Raw genomic sequence first — 21,443 nt, 5'->3', positions numbered from 1 at the left:
GATAATTTCTATGAAATACTTCGGAATCACATACCGGATGGCATGGGGTTGGCGAAGGGTTGGCAAGGGGTTGGAAAGTGGTTGGCGAATGGTTGGCGAGTGGTTGGCAAAGGGTTGGCAAGGGGTTGGCGAGTGGTTGGCCAGTGGTTGGCTAGTGGTTGGCAAGTGGTTGACGAGGGGTTGGCGAGGGGTTGGCGAGGGGTTGGCGAGTGGTTGGCAAGGGGTTGGCGAGTGGTTGGCAAGGGGTTGGCAAGTGGTTGGCAAGGGGTTGGCAAGTGGTTGGCGAATGGTTACCGAGTGGTTGGCAATTGGTTGGCGATTGGTTGGCAAAGGGTTGGCGAGTGGTTGGCGAGTGGTTGGCCAGTGGTTGGCCAGTGGTTGGTGAGTGGTTGGCATGGGGTTGGCGAGGGGTTGGCAAGTGGTTGGCGAGGGGTTGGTGAGTGGTTGGCAAGGGGTTGGCGCACACCAGCGCACCAGCACACACAGCGCACACTCACTCACACTCATCCCCTTTGATAATTTCTATGAAATACTTCGGAATCACATACCGGATGGCAAGGGGTTGGCGAGTGGTTGGCGAGGGGTTGGCACACCAGCGCACCAGCACACACAGCGCACACTCACTCACACTCATCCCCTTTGATGATTTCTATGAAATACTTCGGAATCACATACCGGATGGCGAGTGGTTGGCGAGTGGTTGGCGAGTGGTTGGCATGGGGTTGGCGAGGGGTTGGCGAGGGGTTGGCAAGGGGTTGGCGAGGGGTTGGCGAAGGGTTGGCAAGTGGTTGGCAAGGGGTTGGCGAGTGGTTGGCAAGGGGTTGGCCAGTGGTTGGCGAGTGGTTGGCAAGGGGTTGGCCAGTGGTTGGCGAGTGGTTGGCAAGTGGTTGGCAAGTGGTTGGCGAGGGGTTGGCGAGGGGTTGGCGAGGGGTTGGCGAGTGGTTGGCAATGGGTTGGCAAGTGGTTGGCAAGGGGTTGGCAAGTGGTTGGCAAATGGTTGGCGAGTGGTTGGCAAAGGGTTGGAGAGTGGTTGGCCAGTGGTTGGCGAGTGGTTGGCGAGGGGTTGGCGAGGGGTTGTCAAGGGTTGGAGAGGGGTTGGCAAGGGGTTGGAGAGGGGTTGACGAGTGGTTGGTGAGGGGTTGTCAAGGGGTTGGCGAGTGGTTGGTGAGTGGTTGGCGAGGGGTTGAGGAGTGGTTGGCGAGTGGTTGGGGAGGGGTTGGCGAGGGGTTGGTGAGTGGTTGGTGAGTGGTTGGCGAGTGGGTGGCGAGTGGTTGGCAAGGATTGGCGCACACCAGCGCACCAGCACACACTCACTCACACTCATCCCCTTTGATGATTTCTATGAAATACTTCGGAATCACATACCGGATGCGCATAAAAGAGAACCGTGCGTCTTCTCGACCCTCACGCCTTCCGGCTGTCAATCCGAGAAAGAAAAGGAACTTTTACTACACGAGAAAGCGGGGATTCTGATAAATCTGTAACTTTTGTGTACGAAGCGCCGCGTACAGCCACGCGTTTGGGGCGTTATAAATATTAATTTGCGTCACCTAGTAGTGTAAGGAATACGTCTCTGAAAACAGGAGAAATGGAATCTAACACGAGAGGGTCTGAGGCTGAGATGGAACGGAAGGAAGTTTTACTTTACTGAGAGGGTGGTAGGTAAGTGGAGTAGTCTCCCAGCAGAGGTGGTAGAGGGTAATACAGTGAGGGTATTAAACATGCATGGGATAGACATACGGCTCCTGAATCTAAGACGAGACCAGCACGAGAAATGGGTGATGAATTGGGGCTGATTTAGTGGGAAATGATGTTTCTGGTCGCCTCATCCTCTGCGTGTCGGAATTTTCCGGAGAAGCCGGGGTGACGCCGCACCGCTTGTTACCTCCACTTTGAGACGTTTCCGTACGGCATCTGACTGTCCCTCCTCGGGGATCACCGGCTTCTGCCCGTCACACAGATCGCTGGCGGCCAAAGCCTCGCTGGAAACGAGCAGCTCTATGAAACCTGCAGAGAGAATCACAGCAGACGTCAGGGGCCGGGGGCCAAATGCGGAGCCCGAGACTCAGTGTGCGAGTGTATGTGTGTGTGCGAGTGTGCAAGTGTATGTGTGTGTGTGTGTGTGAATGAATGTATGTGTGTGCGAGTGTATGTGTGTGCGAGTGTGCGAGTGAATGTATGTGTGTGTGGGAGTGTGCTAGTGTATGTGTGTGTGCGAGTGTATGTGTGTGTGGGAGTGTGCGAGTGTGTGTGTGTGCGAGTGTGCAAGTGTGCAAAACCCCTGAGAAACAGTGACGGTCTCTTGAGAGGAGAAGCCGATGCCATCGGGCCCCGTACAGAAAGCGTCTGCCGCCCACTGGGTGATGGAGTCTGGGGCGGTCAGCGAGATGTTTGCTTCACCAGCAGACCTTCTTACGATAAAAACAGAAAAAAGGAAGCTGGATGAAATCGCGGGACGCGTCTCAGTTTTGTAAAAATTCATTTCTCCTCCGTGTTATTATTATTATTTTTACCGAATAATCCATTTTTAATTATTCAGATTTATATTTCCGGCTCTGAGATCCACCAACCCCAGAGCCGCTGCCTTTCATGCAAATTCCCCTCCGTTTCCCATGATCCCTCAGTGCAGACGGCCTCGGAATAATAAGGTTGAACTGAAACCGAAATGTGTCCAGATCCCCTCGATACGAACCGAAGCTGAAACCTCTGCACGTTATCATCATACTTCATCATACATCATGTTTTGCACACAGGTATGATGTCATTGAAGCAGGTATATATATATATAGTTTATGTATAGGTGCCGGGACACGCAGCTGTTCTCTCACCCAACGCTCTGTAGATCAAACAGCCAGGTCACAGAGAAGTCTTGGCGGATCACCGTCGGTGGCGTTGGCCGAGCCGTGTCTGATGGGCCGCTCAGATCTGAAGCGCCGTCTAAAAGCGATACGCCGATCGTCTCCATGTTCGTGACTACAGGACGGGATTGGACAGGGTGAAGGTGCAGTAGTTGTGGGATTTAACCCCCGGTGTCCCCGGTTTGTGAATCTCTGGCACTTCAATAAAACCAAAGGTCCTGTTTTACGTAATTTTGTCCTAAATTTATCCTCCAGGACCCCTCCCCCCAAACCCGTCCTGGATTAAAGTGAAGCGCAGGATGTTTCTTTAGTGTTGGAAGGACTCTGATGTAAAGAAAGCTTGTGAGGTCATGGTGTGAATGAGCAGCAGAGTTAGCGCCGCGCTATCAGTAGAATTCTATTTGACTTTCTACAGCATCAGGCGTCAGAACCACGAACTTACTCCAGAAAATGGGGAAGGATTCACAGACGAAGGGTCTCCTGATCTCCCAGGTGGTTAAAACTTTCATTCCCGCTCTCTGAAATGTAACCAGGAAACACGAGACGTCCGTCCTCGGTAATCGGTCTATTCGCGTAAAGCTGTAAACGCAGAGGTTACGGAGCAGACAGAAGAAAGAAGACAGAAAAATGAAGAGGCAAGAGGAGAAGGGAGGCAGAAGCGGGCGCAAATACCTCGAAAAGGCTGAATGTGTCGGCCGTCGGCAGAGAGGGTATGAGAAAAGAGTCGTCGACAAGAGCTTCATCAGTGACTGGCCATGTCCCGAAACACTCCGCCGGGTATTCCTGCACCTTTGGAGGATAACCTTGTGGGACCCAGCGGGAAAGGAGTCCATTCACCTGAAACAGATAAACAGGACGCGTTTCTGCGCTATCCGTGTCCGCTGTGATCTGTGATCTACGTTACTCCGGTCTCAAGAAAAAAAGGGGAACTGGAGTCTCAGAGACTTGAGAAATACTTCTTCATTGAGAGGGTGGTAGATAAGTGGAACAGCCTCCCAGCAGAAGTGGTAGAGGGTAATACAGCGAGGGGATTAAACATGCAGGGGATTGTGTATTCAGTAGCAGCCGGACGTCAAGTGGAAAAGAAATGTATTGTAGCAACAAAGCCAACTCACAGTATCCTCAGCACTCTCGGCGTCTGGCGCCAGCAGCAGGATACTCTTATCCACAGCCCGGACGCTGCACAGGGACCCCGGGGAGGCCCGGACATGAAGCTCCAGCTTGGATCCAGGCAGAACCTCTTCTTCTGAGAACCGCAGGGAGACCTGTGTGCGGACGGACAGGTGGATGAGAAGAAGAGAGGAGACGCGCCGGCTAACGATGTGTCAGGCTGGGCTTTACGCACCTTGTTCGGGAAGCGGTTATTATTATTAACAGAGACCCTCCTGCTGTCGGCGATCAGACCACCGGTGGGCAGCACCGCGTATATCAGCAGCGTGAAGGATGGTGCCAGGCGGGTATCGGAGGTGAGCGGCACAGAGACCAAACCCTTCATGTCTAATGGCAGAGAGGGGGTTAATGTAGGATTAGCATGCAATTCCGCAGGTAGATTCACGGGGGGGGCTTTATATATAAATGTATATTATTGGCTCGGTCAGTAAATGCCGCTCAGTGCGGCGTTCATTGGGGTCACCAGCCATGTTCTGCCACCAGCAGTCTGTAGGGGGTATAAAGGATTCCATTCTGTGAGGTCATACATCCCACAGACTGCAGGGGGCAGCACTTTACATGCAACATGTGAAACTTACACGTGTCCCAGAAGACACGGCTCATGCGATCACTGATTGGACAGTTTACAAAACCCCCACTGTCAGCGTCACAGAAGCCGTAATGCGGTTACTGCAGCCAAAATAAATGCCAAGGAGCTCAAAATCATTGTTTCCCACCTGGAGCCCAAAGCATCGGACCTGTCCTTCAGCGGCCCCAACCTCACAAAGCCACGCGTATCAGCTGAGGGATTTGGGACGCTTCGTCTCTCATCCAGCTGTAGTTTTGGGGGGGAAGGGACTTAACTCGGACAAAACTCCCCAAAATGAATCAGGTCTCACAATAAACACGACTTAGTTATTTGTAGAATAAGATCATTTTAATATGATACAGAAATGGAACCCCCAGCACAGAAATGCCCTGGGTCCCGGCACTTACCTCCGTCTGGGGGTAAAAAGTGTCTCAGTTCAGAATGTTGAGTAATTCCATAATTACTGATGACCTGCAAGAGAGCAACAAGCAGATCGAGACATTTAATCTCTGTGTATACATACGTACCCACCTCATGCTATAGCCATGTGCGACCCCCTCACCTATAGCCTTACGCTTCCCCTATAGCCATGTGCGGCCCGCTCACCTATAGCCTTACGCTTCCTCTATAGCCATGTGCGGCCCGCTCACCTATAGCCTTACGCTTCCCCTATAGCCATGTGTGACCCCCTCACCTATAGCCTTACGCTTCCCCTATAGCCATGGACGACCCCCTCACCTATAGCCTTACACTTCCCCTATAGCCATGTTCAACCCCCTCACCTATAGCCTTACGCATCCCCTATAGCCATGGACGACCCCCTCACCTATAGCCTTACGCTTCACCTATAGCCATGGACGACTCTCCCACCTATAGCCTTACCCTTCCCCTAGCCATGGACGACCCTCCATGTAATAACAGCAAATCACTTTTTTCTGGTCGCCTCCACCCCCCCAGGAGATATCCCGGCGTCAGGACCTCGCTCACCAAGTAAAAGAACTGAATATATTCCGGCCGCTCCGTAACTTCCGAGGGGGCGATAACGAAATCTGCCAGGAGCTGCGATTTCTCGCCACAGGAGACGGAGGACGGATCGTCGCGGATCTTCAGCTGGCTTCTTAGGTATGAGTGAAAACGTGACGCGGATCCGTATGCTTCGTCATAAATGGGTTCCACGTCGCCGGTGTCTGCTGAGGGCTGCTCCGGAACGTATTGCCCCTGAATACAGCGACAGCCTTTATTACCCTTTCATACCTAAACCAGATGTGTTTTGTTGAAGGGACCCTCCAGCCATCGCATGCACTTTAATCCATGTGATAGTGGTGCGGACCCTTTACATTTTCATGTCCGTTTTGTAAATGCATGGGGGGGCTCTGCAGAATACCCCCGTATACATTTGCCCCTCTCCCCATTCCCTAAGCTCACCTCCAGCCATCTCTAGCTCGGAAGTCATGGAGGTCGGGGGGTCACTTCTGTGCATCTGGAAACTGCTCCTACTATTTTCCTGCCACCGATTGGCTACTTTAAGCAGCCAACCAGTGCCAAGAATAATCAGGTCATGGAGGAGGAGGGTATCTGCCGCAGGAGGGCTGCATCTTCTTTTCAGGCAAGTATTTTATTTTTCCATTTTGAGAGTAACCTAAAGGTCCTCGCAGAGGGTTCTGGTTACTCTCAGGTTACTTTAATGTATACATTAACGTCGTGGATGTCCTCAGTCCTCACCCTGAGATTAACCGTCGTTTCAGAGACCCCTGGAGACATATAGGCAGAAGGGGTTACATGACCCAGCCATGCACTCAGGAAGGAACTGGGGGAGGATTTGGGGTCAAACATCGGTCAGCGACTCAGTATCACCTGGGTGGGATTTATTTTGGAGGGAAAATATACTGTATAAATTTATGTGAAAATAACCATATTTATTATTTCAAACTGATATACAGAGGAGAGAAGATTCCCGCCCTCCCTCCCCGAGTCTAGGAGTTCAGCGGAGGATTGCTGCATTGGATTGCGTTGGGATCTGGCAGAGTGATCCAGAGGTCTTTAGACCTTGATCTAGTTTGCGGTATGGGCATACATTCATGTTGTGTTAGATGTTAGAGTGATGCCCATACAGGTTTTCTACATTCAAGGTGTTTATTGCCCCGACCCATCGTGTCCTGAGTTTTACAACGACCGGTGGTATCTGGCGGGGCTGGTGTCGTCAATAGGACCATTAAGTTATGGTCGGTTCAGTTTTAAATTCATAATTTTAGGATGTGTACATTTCTTTAATACTGTTAAATTTGAAGTAATAAACAATGTCGCGGCATTTAGTAAATAAATGCCGTGGCCAATTCTAAATCCAATGTGCCTCCGTGTCATTTATTTGGTGTTCGAACAGTTTATACACAGTGCCGTAACGATAATGTGTAGTGCATGGGTCATGTCCACGAAGACGTGTCCAGTGAGAACCTCGCTCTCCCGTCTTCGTCGGTTGTGTACGCCTCATCGTGTCTCTGCCCATTGACATAGAGAACAAGGTCTACGTTGGGCATCGGGGACCCGTTGGCTGCCTTCAGGGTTATCTGCAGAAAATGTTCAAAAACACAAGAAAATGTACAAATCCCATGAAATAAGGATTTACCACCCAAACGTATGCCATTATATGTTGCCATGGATGCAGTGGCGGATAGATACGTATACACCTTATGGATGAGGGGTTAGGTATTCTAGGACTGATCTGGGAAGAATAATCCCTTTAAATGCCTGAATTTCAAAAAAATATTTCTTCTGGATTTTTATCTCAAATATTTTAAATCTCATTCTACTCAGAATACAAGATCTCCCATTCCCAAATCATTGAAGCGAGCGGGATATTTACCTCCCCCCTGTATGATATCCCCTGTCTGTAGGTGGAAGAAGCTCCTGAGAAGACCACCGTGGCCATGGTGGCCGAGATAGGAGTTCTCTTTTGGTCCTGCATCTCAACGTCTGCGAAAAGACAAGAAATACAAATATATGGGGAGCTGCGCCCTCAGAAACTGCTAGAAAGGGATAAATATTTTAGGTTTTGGGTCTTGACTACATTGGTCATTATTTTTATAAATGATTAAAGGATCATACGTGAATACGTTAGTAAAATTATCATTACACAGAGTAACATAGTAACATGCAGTAACAGAGTAATCTAATAACATGACACATATTACTATAGTAACATAATAACACACATAGTAACATAGCAATATAGTAACAGAGTAACACACATAGTAAAAGAGTAACACACATAGTAACAGAGTAACACACATAGTAACATAGCAATATAGTAACAGAGTAACACACATAGTAAAAGAGTAACACACATAGTAACAGAGTAACACACATAGTAACATAGCAATATAGTAACAGAGTAACACACATAGTAACAGAGTAACACACATAGTAACATAGCAATATAGTAACAGAGTAACACACATAGTAACAGAGTAACACACATAGTAACAGAGTAACACACATAGTAACATAGCAATATAATAACAGAGTAACACACAAAGTAACACACATAGTAACATAGCAATATAGTAACAGAGTAACACGCATAGTAACAGAGTAACACACATAGTAACATAGCAATATAGTAACATAGTAACACACATAGTAACATAGTAACACACATAGTAACATAGCAATATAGTAACAGAGTAACACACTTAGTAACATAGCAATATAGTAACAGCAATATAGTAACATAGTAACACACATAGTAACAGAGTAACACACATAGTAACATAGCAATAAAGTCACAAAGTAACACACATAGTAACAAAGTAACACATATAGTAACATAGCAATATAGTAACATAGTAACACACATAGTAACAGAGTAACACACATAGTAACATAGCAATATAGTAACAGAGTAACACACATAGTAACAGAGTAACACATAGTAACATAGCAATATAGTTACAGAGTAACACACATAGTAACAGAGTAACACACATAGTAACATAACAATATAGTAACAGAGTAACACACATAGTAGCATAGCAATATAGTAACATAGTAACAGAGTAACATAGCAATATAGTAACAGAGTAACACATAGTAACATAGCAATATAGTAACATAGCAATATAGTAACATAGTAACACACATAGTAACAGAGTAACACACATAGTAACATAGCAATATAGTTACAGAGTAACACACATAGTAACATAGCAATATAGTAACATAGTAACACACATAGTAACAGAGTAACACCTATAGTAACATAGCAATATAGTAACATAGTAACACACATAGTAACAGAGTAACACATATAGTAACAGAGTAACACACATAGTAACAGAGCAATATAGTAACAGAGTAACACACATAGTAACATAGCAATATGGTAACAGAGTAACACACATAGTAACAGAGCAATATAGTAACAGAGTAACACACATAGTAACATAGCAATATAGTAACAGAGTAACACACATAGTAACATAGCAATATAGTTACAGAGTAACACACATAGTAACAGAGTAACACATATAGTAACATAGCAATATAGTAACAGAGTAACACACATAGTAACAGAGTAACACACATAGTAACATAGCAATATAGTAACAGAGTAACACACATAGTAACATAGCAATATAGTAACAGAGTAACACACATAGTAACATAGCAATATAGTAACATAGTAACACACATAGTAACAGAGTAACACACATAGTAACATAGCAATATAGTAACAGAGTAACACACACAGTAACATAGCAATATAGTTACAGAGTAACACACATAGTAACAGAATAACACACATAGTAACATAGCAATATAGTAACAGAGTAACACACATAGTAACAGAGTAACACACATAGTAACAGAGCAATATAGTTACAGAATAACACACATAGTAACATAGCAATATAGTTACAGAGTAACACACATAGTAACATAGCAATATAGTAACATAGTAACACACATAGTAACAGAGTAACACACATAGTAACATAGCAATATAGTAACAGAGTAACACACATAGTAACATAGCAATATAGTTACAGAGTAACACACATAGTAACAGAATAACACACATAGTAACATAGCAATATAGTAACAGAGTAACACACATAGTAACAGAGTAACACACATAGCAATATAGTTACAGAATAACACACATAGTAACATAGCAATATAGTAACATAGTAACACACATAGTAACAGAGTAACACATATAGTAACATAGCAATATAGTAACAGAGTAACACACATAGTAACAGAGTAACGCATAGTAACATAGCAATATAGTAACATAGTAACACACATAGTAACAGAGTAACACATATAGTAACATAGCAATATAGTAACAGAGTAACACACATAGTAACAGAGTAACACACATAGTAACAGAGCAATATAGTAACAGAGTAACACACATAGTAACATAGCAATATAGTAACAGAGTAACACACATAGTAACATAGCAATATAGTAACATAGTAACACACATAGTAACAGAGTAACACACATGGTAACATAGCAATATAGTAACAGAGTAACACACATAGTAACATAGCAATATAGTTACAGAGTAACACACATAGTAACAGAATAACACACATAGTAACATAGCAATATAGTAACAGAGTAACACACATAGTAACAGAGTAACACACATAGCAATATAGTTACAGAATAACACACATAGTAACAGAGTAACACACATAGTAACATAGCAATATAGTAACAGAATAACACACATAGTAACAGAGTAACACACATAGTAACAATTCATTTTGCTTAAACTTCATCAGGATTAGGATGAACTCAATGGATATATATCTATATATACTTATATATCGTCTGTATTCTTGCCAACTATGAAACTATGTTCCAGGTCATTAGGAAATAAATCCCTCCACCCCTATAAATAATGAATAATTACTAATTAGTATTAAATTTCACTGTTGCTATTATTTTATACCACGGTTACAGAAAATCCTGGGGAATTTACAGTAAAAGTCCTGAAACGATTACCCGTTCCCTCTTCGGTGAGAGAAGCCGACGCGTTCACAAAGTTCTGGTATCTGTTGGACTTTAGCCGTAAGAAATCCGTGTCGATCTCCGCCGTGTAGCAGCCATGCGCATCTGTCTGCAGAGGATCAAAATCACCAAAGTAAGGGGAATTACAAATCACGATGTACTTCTTGTTACTATAAAAAAAAATGGCTTCTGTTTTGATTTCTTTTTTTTGTTCCGAGCCTCATTTCCCAGAATTGAAGATTGACAACAATTATGGGTTATGGTTTTGGAATAATAAGTGATTCTGGTGTGATTTTTATCACTATATCAACTAATAGAGTATGTTTGCTGATGGGACTGTTTGGTTGCCATGGTGATAAACCCAAATCAGTGCTCCTCACCTTTCCGTCGATGGTTTTGCAGATGTCCGACGTCCCGCTGTTAGGAAGGGCTTCCCGGCACAACGTTCCGGTCACGTGACCTTTCACCGGGTTTCCATGTATGAAACTGAGGACAGAAGGCTTAGTTACTCCGCCGTCGACCCAACTACGCGTCTGTACCATTGGTTCTGTTACTAATTTCATGACATACCCCCAACCCTGCATTGTACTGGTATGGCCCTCATATGAAAAGGGTGGACAAGGGTCTCCTAAATCAAGTACTTACGTGGCACAAACGGTCAGAGAGAAGCTCTTCTGTAGAATGGTCATTCCACGAGGGGCATCTACAGGAAGAGCAAACCTTGGGGAAACTGTGACATGGCGAAAGAATAGAACGATGAGGATGGATAGGAAGAGACCACCTGATGGTGGAATGTCCTTCATTGACATCTTCATGTAGAAAGAAGTAAGAGCTCGTGTCCATGTATAGACTACACTTTTTAACTTAGAAAACAAAGCAATTTAATTTAGAGTTGGGCCATTCTAAGTGTGGCACCGACGAGATAAAACCGCTGGGAACGTATTATGTCAGCAGAATAAAAGATGGACATCACACTTGCTCTTTCCTCACCATATTTCTCCACTTTGAAGGTTAATGGCTTCTCATCCTTCACCGTTACCGTGTATTCCCCCAGTGCAACCTCGCTAGCGAGAGTGTAGGTCAAATCGACAATGCCCCCCTGAGGTCGCACATCCGTCCATTGACCAATCCTGTTTCCAACGGAGTCCTTCAACCAGGAGAAAAAAGACGTTATCGTTCTCCAGAAGTAAAAGAACTCTTTGGGTATAAGTTTGGGGACTCACACGGCAAAAGTAATTTGCCCTCAAAGGTGGCATGGTTAAGCCGGGGGGGGGTGATGAAGCCTGCCAAACCAATCTTACCGGTCCTCAAATGTCATGTGATATGTTAGCTGCTAATTATTCTTGTCCAAGACCCAACACAAATGGACATTCCGACCAAACAGGTGGCTAGCAGTCTGGAAAAACATGTTTAATTATCAAATTACTTATATAGCGTAGATTAGCCCCAAACAGAAAGGGTCAGGAAGCACTGAAGCTGGGTTCGTAAAGGGTCTTTTCACTAATATTTGTTCGTGAATATGGTGCTTTACCCCTTTTATGTTTGGATTCGGAACGGTCAGAGCTTCTTCTGTTCATTCTGGAAAGTTGTTACATTCCTGTAGGATTCTTGAGCTACTGAAACACTTACCGTGAGTTCAATCAGCTTAATCTGTAAGAGAGGGGAGAAAATAACATTATTTGTGAATCGCCAACAAAAAGAGCCAATCGTAGGACGAGTTCGGCGAGCCGACACATGGTCCCTGAGTCTGTGCCTCGCTCCTCCATTGCCTGCATCTGCTTATACGATGCAGTAAATAATAAATATCCCTGTTTATATCGAAACCTCTCGGGACTCTCGGTCAGAATTCGGACAAGATCAACTACATCTGGACCTTCTCATTGGTCAGAAGTGACCTTTATTAAAGTGTAAAGATACAAACTCCCCCAAATCCATGTTTGAAAATCTCACTAAAAGGGATCATAGTGATTGAGTGTCTTCATTCCCGGTGTTATAAATATAATTCTTTATGAAGAACTTTACTGAGAGGGTGGTAGATACGTGAAACAGCCTCCCAGCAGTGGTGGTAGAGGCTAATACAGGGAAATTTCAACGTATATGGATTTATTTAAAAAATGGGGAAATGTTTTATGCTGGCGTTTTTACACCGCTTCCCCTGTAAATGAGACTGAAGTTTTTATTGGGAAATATATAAATACGCACCGCTTGACCATCGGCGACCAGGTTCTTGTTAAAACGAACGATGCGGATCATCACTGGATGAATGAGATATTTAGAGACACATAACGTAACAAACTTATTTTAGAAAGTTCATTTAACTAATATATCACATTATTATATACACATATATATACCGGTATATTATATATATTACATTATATTATTATGTTATTTATATTACATTACATTATTATATTATTTATATTACATTATATTATTATATTATATCATTATATTATATTGTTTATATTTCATTATATTATTATATATATATATATATATATTACATTATATCATTATATTATTTATATTACATTACATGATTATATTATGTTATTATATTATATATGTTACATTATATTATTATATATATTATTATATTATTTATATTACATTATATTATTATATTATATATATTACATTATATCATTATATTATTTATATTACATTACATTATTATATTATGTTATTATATAATATATATTACATTATATTATTATATTATATATATTACATTATATTATTATATTTTTATATTACATTATATTATTATAGTATATATTACATTATATTATTATATTATATATATTACATTATATTATTATATTATATATTACATTATATTATTATATTATTAATATAACATTATATTATTATAGTATATATTACATTATATCATTATATTATATATATTACATTATATTATTGCATTATAAATATTACATTATATTATTATATTATATATTACATTATATTATTATATTATATATTTATATTACATTATATTATTATATATTACATTATATTATTATATTATATATATTACATTATATTATATATATTACATTATATTATTGCATTATAAATATTACATTATATTATTATATTATATATTACATTATATTATTATATTATATATTTATATTACATTATATTATTATATTATATATTACATTATATTATTATATTATTTATATTACATTATATTATTATATTATATTCTAGAAAATAAATAGAAACCTAATATAATATCCATTTCTTTCCTGAATTAATATTATATTTATAACCCTCATGTCATCACTTGTCAGTTTCATCAATAACCTCACTGACACGGCTGGCGAATTTCACATCTTCACTGGACAGAAGCTTTCACAAACTAAACTTGACATGCCGAGGCTAGTGACCTGGATCCCGAGGAGACGACAACATATTAAAGGGCCAAACGTCTATATTGTCCAGTATGTATAGATGCCATCATGGGGCCCCCAAATACACTGTCAACATATACCGCTTGGAGCTAACACAATAAAGAGGGGGCATGACAGAGGCGTTTAAATACAGGAGGGAAGGGTAATTTTGATGGAGGAGAAACACCAAGACATAAAATAAGAGGCTTAGATGTAATATAAGAAAGTATTCACTGAGAGGCTGGTGGAGCAACCTTCCAGCAGAGGTGGTAGAGTTTAATACAGTGAGAGTATTAAACATGCATGGGCATACGGCTCCTGAATCTAAGACGAGACCAACGACAGCAGGAGAAACGACTAGAGGGGCTAAAATGTTTTGGCATGGATTTTTTTGTTTGTCCTTTCAATTAAAAGAAGAGATGGAATATTATAATGGGTTAATCGATGGCTGAATGCCCACCACCCCACCCCCAGACCAGGGAACTTCACCTGTGTGTCCGGGCTGGTATATGGGTTTGTCTGTCTGGATGAACGTTCCCATCTCCGGTGGTCTGATGAGAACTTTTTTACTCTCTACTGTACCCCCAACAGATACCTCTACGGTGGCAACTTCATCAGGGTTCCCGGTCGGCGGCGGAACCTGTGAAGGTAAGTAGGTTATGGCAACTAGAGCGGTGAAAGTCAGTGTGTGCCCTGCCCCAACGCATTCCACTTTCCAGCCGCGGGGTTCAGTTTAAGGACCCATAATGCTTAATATTTTTACTAGTGAAAGGCCTGCGGCAGGGGAGACACCCCTGGGGGAACAAGCCAAACGGCGAGTGATTTAAGTGAAATAAAGGAAGGGTGCAGATAAATGTAAAATAACGCACTTGGGATGTAACAGTCCCAAAGCAGAAAGTAGTATTGAAGGCCCGGTCTGGGCAAAAAAAGTAACATTCTTACCTTAAAAGATGAGCATTGCAGGTTCTGGTCCCCTGTGTGTGATCGCTTCATGATGATGAGGGTGGTTGACAAAGTCCGTAGAGTAACAGTGAGGTCATTATTTGCACTTGGGGATATCAGGTGGACACAGACCGTCTCCATGTTGGAGTCGTACAGGACCGCCGGTAACGTCACCAGATACCTCCTGAGAAGAAACCAACCCATCACAAGTCACATAACGATGATGATGTCAAAGAAAACCTGAACCTCACAACCGAAGCTACGAGCCGCAAGGAGGAACCTGCCGCGTTGGGTCATTTTCCAACCTACGTTACTGTCACCGAGTTATCTGAAGATATAATCGTAGGGGTAATTAACATTCCTGGACAGCTCCACCTAGAGGAAGGGGGCATTTGCACAAAGAAGGAATTTGCACCCGTGGAGAAACAAATCTTAATGTTTAGAAGAACATTCTTAAATTGTTACAAAGTGACTACGGACGATCGTTTCACACTGTCCACGGTAACTGAGGACATCGTAGAATAACTCCGCGCGGGAATTAATGGCCTCCACAGCATAAAATGTGACGAAATGAAATACATTTTAAATATCTTACATCTGGTCCTGTCCAGAAATCAGGCCAAACAGGACAAAGCTCACAAGAAGTCCTCTCACCATCTTGGTTTGGGACTCTCTAGTCTAGTTCTGTAGATTGGGTTCTTTATGTCTGATGGGAGATGTCTCAGTATTCTTTCTGTCGATTGTTCTGAATCTTCATGACTCCTCTGTCTTTCTTCAGCTCTCGGTCTTTATTCTTTAATTACTTGTTTGCATTTATAACCGTGTAGGAGTAAACTCCATTGTCCTCCAGTAACCCATCGGTCTTCTCCAAGATTCCCCGAGGATAAGCACTGAAGGCAGCCAACGTATAATAACATAAAGTAACAGAACAGCTGCGCAAGCCAAATGACAAACGGGTTCCTGCGAGGACAGAATATGGAGATTACCAGAACCTTACAGGGGCAGTCGCAATACCATGAAAAAATCCATCAAACGCCCGGCTCGCAATCTCTGTTCCAGTTCATCCCAACAAAGGTTCGCAATCTCTGTTCCAGTTCATCCCAACAAAGGTTCGATTGGGTTGGGGTTCTGTACGGTGAGCTGAAGGGGACATCCCAAGACATTTTGGACGATGCTCGGCTTCAAGTTTTGTGGGGAGAGTTTGGGGGGAAAACCCTTTTTCTATCCCAGCGTGACGGCGCCCGGCGCACAAAGCGAGCTCCATAAAGACACGGCTGGAGGAGTTTGGTGGGAAGAACTTGGCCGGCCGCAGAGAGCCCCGAGCTCGACCCCATCCAACACCTGTGGGATGAACCGGAACAGAGATTGTGAGTCGGGCGTCTCATCCAACCAGGGGCGTAACTAGAAACCTCAGGGCCCCGGTGCGAGAATCTGTTAAGGGCACCACCCCCAACCCATCTATCCCTTTCTCACGATCTACCCTCTCCCTCCCTACCCCCCTCTCACGATCTCCCCTCTCCCTCCCTACCACCCCTTCTCACGATCTACCCTCTCCCTCCCTACCCCCCCTTCTCACGATCTACCCACGCCCTCCCAACCCCCCCTTCTCACGATCTACCCACTCCCTCCCTACCCCCCTTCTCATGATCTACCCACTCCCTCCCTACCCCCCCTTCTCACGATTTACCCACTCCCTCCCTACCCCCCCTTCTCATGATCTACCCACTCCCTCCCTACCCCCCCCTTCTCACGATCTACCCACTCCCTCCCTACCCCCCCTTTGTAGGTCACTTACCGTCAACTCCTGTGTTGGGAGCGTGAGGCGTGTGTCTCGGGTGCCGGCGCTTCACTGCTGAGTGCTGGCATATGACGTCATATGCCGGCGCTCAGCGTGAAGCGCCCAGGGCCGGCCTTTGGGGTGTGCGACCACACAGGGCGCCACACTCCAGGGGGCGCCGCCGCCGCGCGGTCCGACGCCACCGTAGCGTACCGCTGCCGTCAGCAGCGTGCCTAGCGGAGCGGACGGTCCGCACCGGGTGCCGCTCATCAGGGGGGCACCCGGCACCCCTCCAGAGACGGACAGCAATGTCCGCCGCTGGAGGAGCAGGCTCGCAAGGGAGCGGTATCGGAGGTCTTTAACAGACCTCCGGCTCCCTTGAGTGATTTTAAGCCGGTTCAAGGATCTCCCTTGAACCCGGCTTAAAATCACTCAAGGGAGCCGGAGGTCTGTTAAAGACCTCCGATACCGCTCCCTTGTGATCCGCGCGGCAACAGCTGCTGTGCGCCGGGGTTAGCAGTCAGATCCCGGCGCACAACACTGAAGCCGCGCCCACCGCTGTCCGTGCCCTCTGACCCGGAAGAAGACAGAAGAACTAAGAAGAGGAGCGAAGAGAAGGAAAAGGAGCTGTAAGGAGAAAAGAGGAAAGGTAGGAAAGCATTAAGTGAGAGTGGATTGGTGTATGTGTGTGTGGATTGGTGTATATGTGTGTGTGGATTGGTATGTGTGTGGATTGGTATGTGTGTGGATTGGTATGTGTGTGGATTGGTATATGTGTGGATTGGTATATGTGTGGATTGGTATATGTGTGTGGATTGGTATGTGTGTGTGGATTGGTATATGTGTGGATTGGTATATGTGTGGATTGGTATATATGTGTGGATTGGTATATGTGTGGATTGGTATATATGTGTGGATTGGTATATGTGTGGATTGGTATATGTGTGGATTGGTATATGTGTGTGGATTGGTATATATGTGTGTGTGGATTGGTATATGTGTGTGGATTGGTATATGTGTGGATTGGTATATGTGTGGATTGGTATATGTGTGGATTGGTATATATGTGTGGATTGGTATATGTGTGGATTGGTGTATGTGTGGATTGGTATGTGTGTGGATTGGTATGTGTGTGGATTGGTATGTGTGTGGATTGGTATATGTGTGGATTGGTATATGTGTGGATTGGTATATGTGTGTGGATTGGTATGTGTGTGTGGATTGGTATATGTGTGGATTGGTATATGTGTGGATTGGTATATATGTGTGGATTGGTATATGTGTGGATTGGTATATATGTGTGGATTGGTATATGTGTGGATTGGTATATGTGTGGATTGGTATATGTGTGGATTGGTATATGTGTGGATTGGTATATATGTGTGGATTGGTATATGTGTGGATTGGTATATGTGTGTGGATTGGTATATATGTGTGTGTGGATTGGTATATGTGTGTGGATTGGTATATGTGTGGATTGGTATATGTGTGGATTGGTATATGTGTGGATTGGTATATATGTGTGGATTGGTATATGTGTGGATTGGTATATGTGTGTGGATTGGTATGTGTGTGTGGATTGGTATATGTGTGGATTGGTATATGTGTGGATTGGTATATGTGTGGATTGGTATATATGTGTGGATTGGTATATGTGTGTGGATTGGTATGTGTGTGTGGATTGGTATGTGTGTGTGGATTGGTATATGTGTGGATTGGTATATGTGTGGATTGGTGTATATGTGTGGATTGGTGTATGTGTGTGGATTGGTATGTGTGTGGATTGGTATATATGTGTGGATTGGTGTATATGTGTGGATTGGTGTATATGTGTGGATTGGTATGTGTGTGGATTGGTATATGTGTGTGGATTGGTATATATGTGTGGATTGGTATATGTGTGTGGATTGGTATATGTGTGGATTGGTATATGTGTGTGGATTGGTATGTGTGTGTGGATTGGTATATGTGTGGATTGGTATATGTGTGTGGATTGGTATGTGTGTGTGGATTGGTATATGTGTGGATTGGTATATATGTGTGGATTGGTATGTGTGTGGATTGGTATATATGTGTGGATTGGTATATGTGTGTGGATTGGTATGTGTGTGTGGATTGGTATATGTGTGGATTGGTATATATGTGTGGATTGGTAACCTTGCGAGCAGGGCTCTCTCCACCAAATGTATCGGTTTGTCTTAGTCTGTCAATTCTTGTCTTGTCAGATCCCTTGAATTTATGTATTGTATTAAGCGCTGCGTAAACTGTTGGCGCTATATAAATAAAAGATAATAATAATAATAATGTGTGGATTAGTGTATGTGTGTGGATTGGTATGTGTGTGGATTGTGTGGAGTAGTCCGCACAGGGCGCCAGAACACCTAAGGCCGGCTCTGGAAGCGCCGGCACCCGAGACAAACGCCTCACGCTCCCAACACTGCACTCTGGGCAGCGCTGAGGCAGGCGGCGGCGGCGGCAGCAGCGGCGACGGCGGCAGGGAGCGGAGGCATCCTGGATTTCTGTCAGTCAGGGGGGCCCAAAAGTTGCCGAGCGGTTGCTCGTTTTCAGCAACCGCTCGGCACCCCTTGGGCCCCCCTGACTGACAGAACTCCAGGGCCTGGTCGCAGTCGCGACCCCTGCGACCCCGGTAGTTCCGCCACTGCGTCCAACATCAGTGTCTGAATGAATGCTTTCCTAGATAAACGGGCAAAACTCCCCAAAATCTTGTGAAATCCTTCCAGGAAGAGAGGAAACTGTTATATCTGCAAAGGGGGGGACATTTAAATGTCTCTGTATTTAGAATGTGATGTCAAGTGGTAGAGGGTAATACCGCGAGACCTAGAAACATAGAAAGTGACGGCAGATAAGAACCAGTCGGCCCATCCAGTCTGCCCAACCTCTGAGTTCTTTCCTTTAGTCCCCGGTCCTTATCCTTTATCTAGCTTGGCCTTATTCCTATCCCATGCTTGCTTAAATGACTTTACTGTATTAACATCTACCACTTCTGCTGGAAGGCTATTCCATGTGTCCACTACCATTTCCGTAAAGTAATATTTTCTGATGTTACCATTAAACCTTTGCCCCCTGTAGCTTATGACTCTGTCCTCTTGTTGTGGTTTTATTTCTCCGTTTAAATAAACTCTCATCATTTATCTTGTTGATTCCCGTTAAGTATTTAAATGTTTCTATCATATCCCCCCTGTCCCGTCTTTCTTCCAGGCTGTATATACAGTACAGTATATATATGTATAGAGCACAGTATATATATACAGTACAGTATATATATATGTATAGAGCACAGTATATATATATATATATATATATATATATATAGTACAGTATATATGTATAGAGCACAATGTATATATATATAGTACAGTATATATGTATAGAGCACAATGTATATATATAGGTTAAGATCCTTTAACCAGTCCTGGTAAGGTTTATCCTGTAATCCATGAATCATTTTAGTAGCCCTTCTCTGAACTTTCTCCAACATTTCTATATCCTTCTGGAGATCCGGTCTCCAGTGCTGTACACAATACTCCAAGTGAGGTCTCAGCGGTCCTCTGTACAACGGCACAATCCCTCTCTACTGCTGCTAATACCTCTCGCTATACAACCCAGCATTCTGCTCGCATTACCTGCGGCTCTACTGCATTGTCTACCTACCTTTAAATCCTCAGAAATGATTACCCCTAAACCCCTCTCCTCGCGCGTTAAGGTTAGGACCGTGTCAGATATTCTATACTCCGCTGTTTGGGGGTTTCTGCCCCAGATGCATTACTTTGCATTTATCCGCATTAAACGCCAATTGCCACAGCTCTGACCATTTCTCCTGTTTACCGAAATCATTTGCCGTTTGGCTTCTCCCTCCAGGAAGAAACATATTAAACATGCATTGGATAGACATATGGCTCCTGACTATAGATAAGTGGAACAGCCTCCCAGCAGAAGTGGTAGAGGGTAATACAGTGAGGGGATTAAACATGCATGGGATAGACATACGGCTCCTGAATCTAAGACGAGACCAACGACTGATTAAGGTTTGAGTCTTTACAGCAGGAGAAACGGGCGACTGGACGGGGGCCGCCGGGGGCCGATCTACCAGCAGGTTCCGGGTTTTGCTTGTTCCAAGTAATCACTCTCTGTAAAGCACCATAACCCGAAGGCTGTGCAGATAAGTCCAGGGGAGTCGGAGGGGATACCCTGTGAACCCCGGGGTTATTAGAACTCAGTTCTCCGAGCGCCGGGTAAAACACAGAGACTTCTGGATAATCATCTGTTAACTTTATAACTAGAGTTAGAGTTGCAGCTCGGCAGCAGAGCTGACATTCCGGTTTTAAAGTCAATTTTTCTTTATGGAGACAGTTCTGACACGTATTATTTATTATTTAGGAACTTCGGTTTGCTTTGGCTTTATGTTCTCCTAAATTAAGTGATTTGAGCCAATTTCCCTAAATGTCATCGTTCACCTACCTTCGCTGGGAGTTGGATTTATTTGATTTGGGCACCGTCCAGCACACTGGGCTCATCGTAAAGGCAGTAACTTGAACCACTTTTTCCGTTTCGAGGCTGAATGTTTCTGTATCTGCGCCAGCATACGTTAGTAATTTGTATCTGTAATCCAAATCCAAATCTACTCAACAAAACTCCTTATCATACTGCCCTGTGGTGTGCGTTAGAATGACTCAGTC

This window comes from Spea bombifrons, chromosome 11 (assembly GCF_027358695.1).
Source record: "Spea bombifrons isolate aSpeBom1 chromosome 11, aSpeBom1.2.pri, whole genome shotgun sequence".
NCBI classification, from domain to species: domain Eukaryota; kingdom Metazoa; phylum Chordata; class Amphibia; order Anura; family Pelobatidae; genus Spea; species Spea bombifrons.
This window is presented reverse-complemented; position numbering follows the sequence as displayed.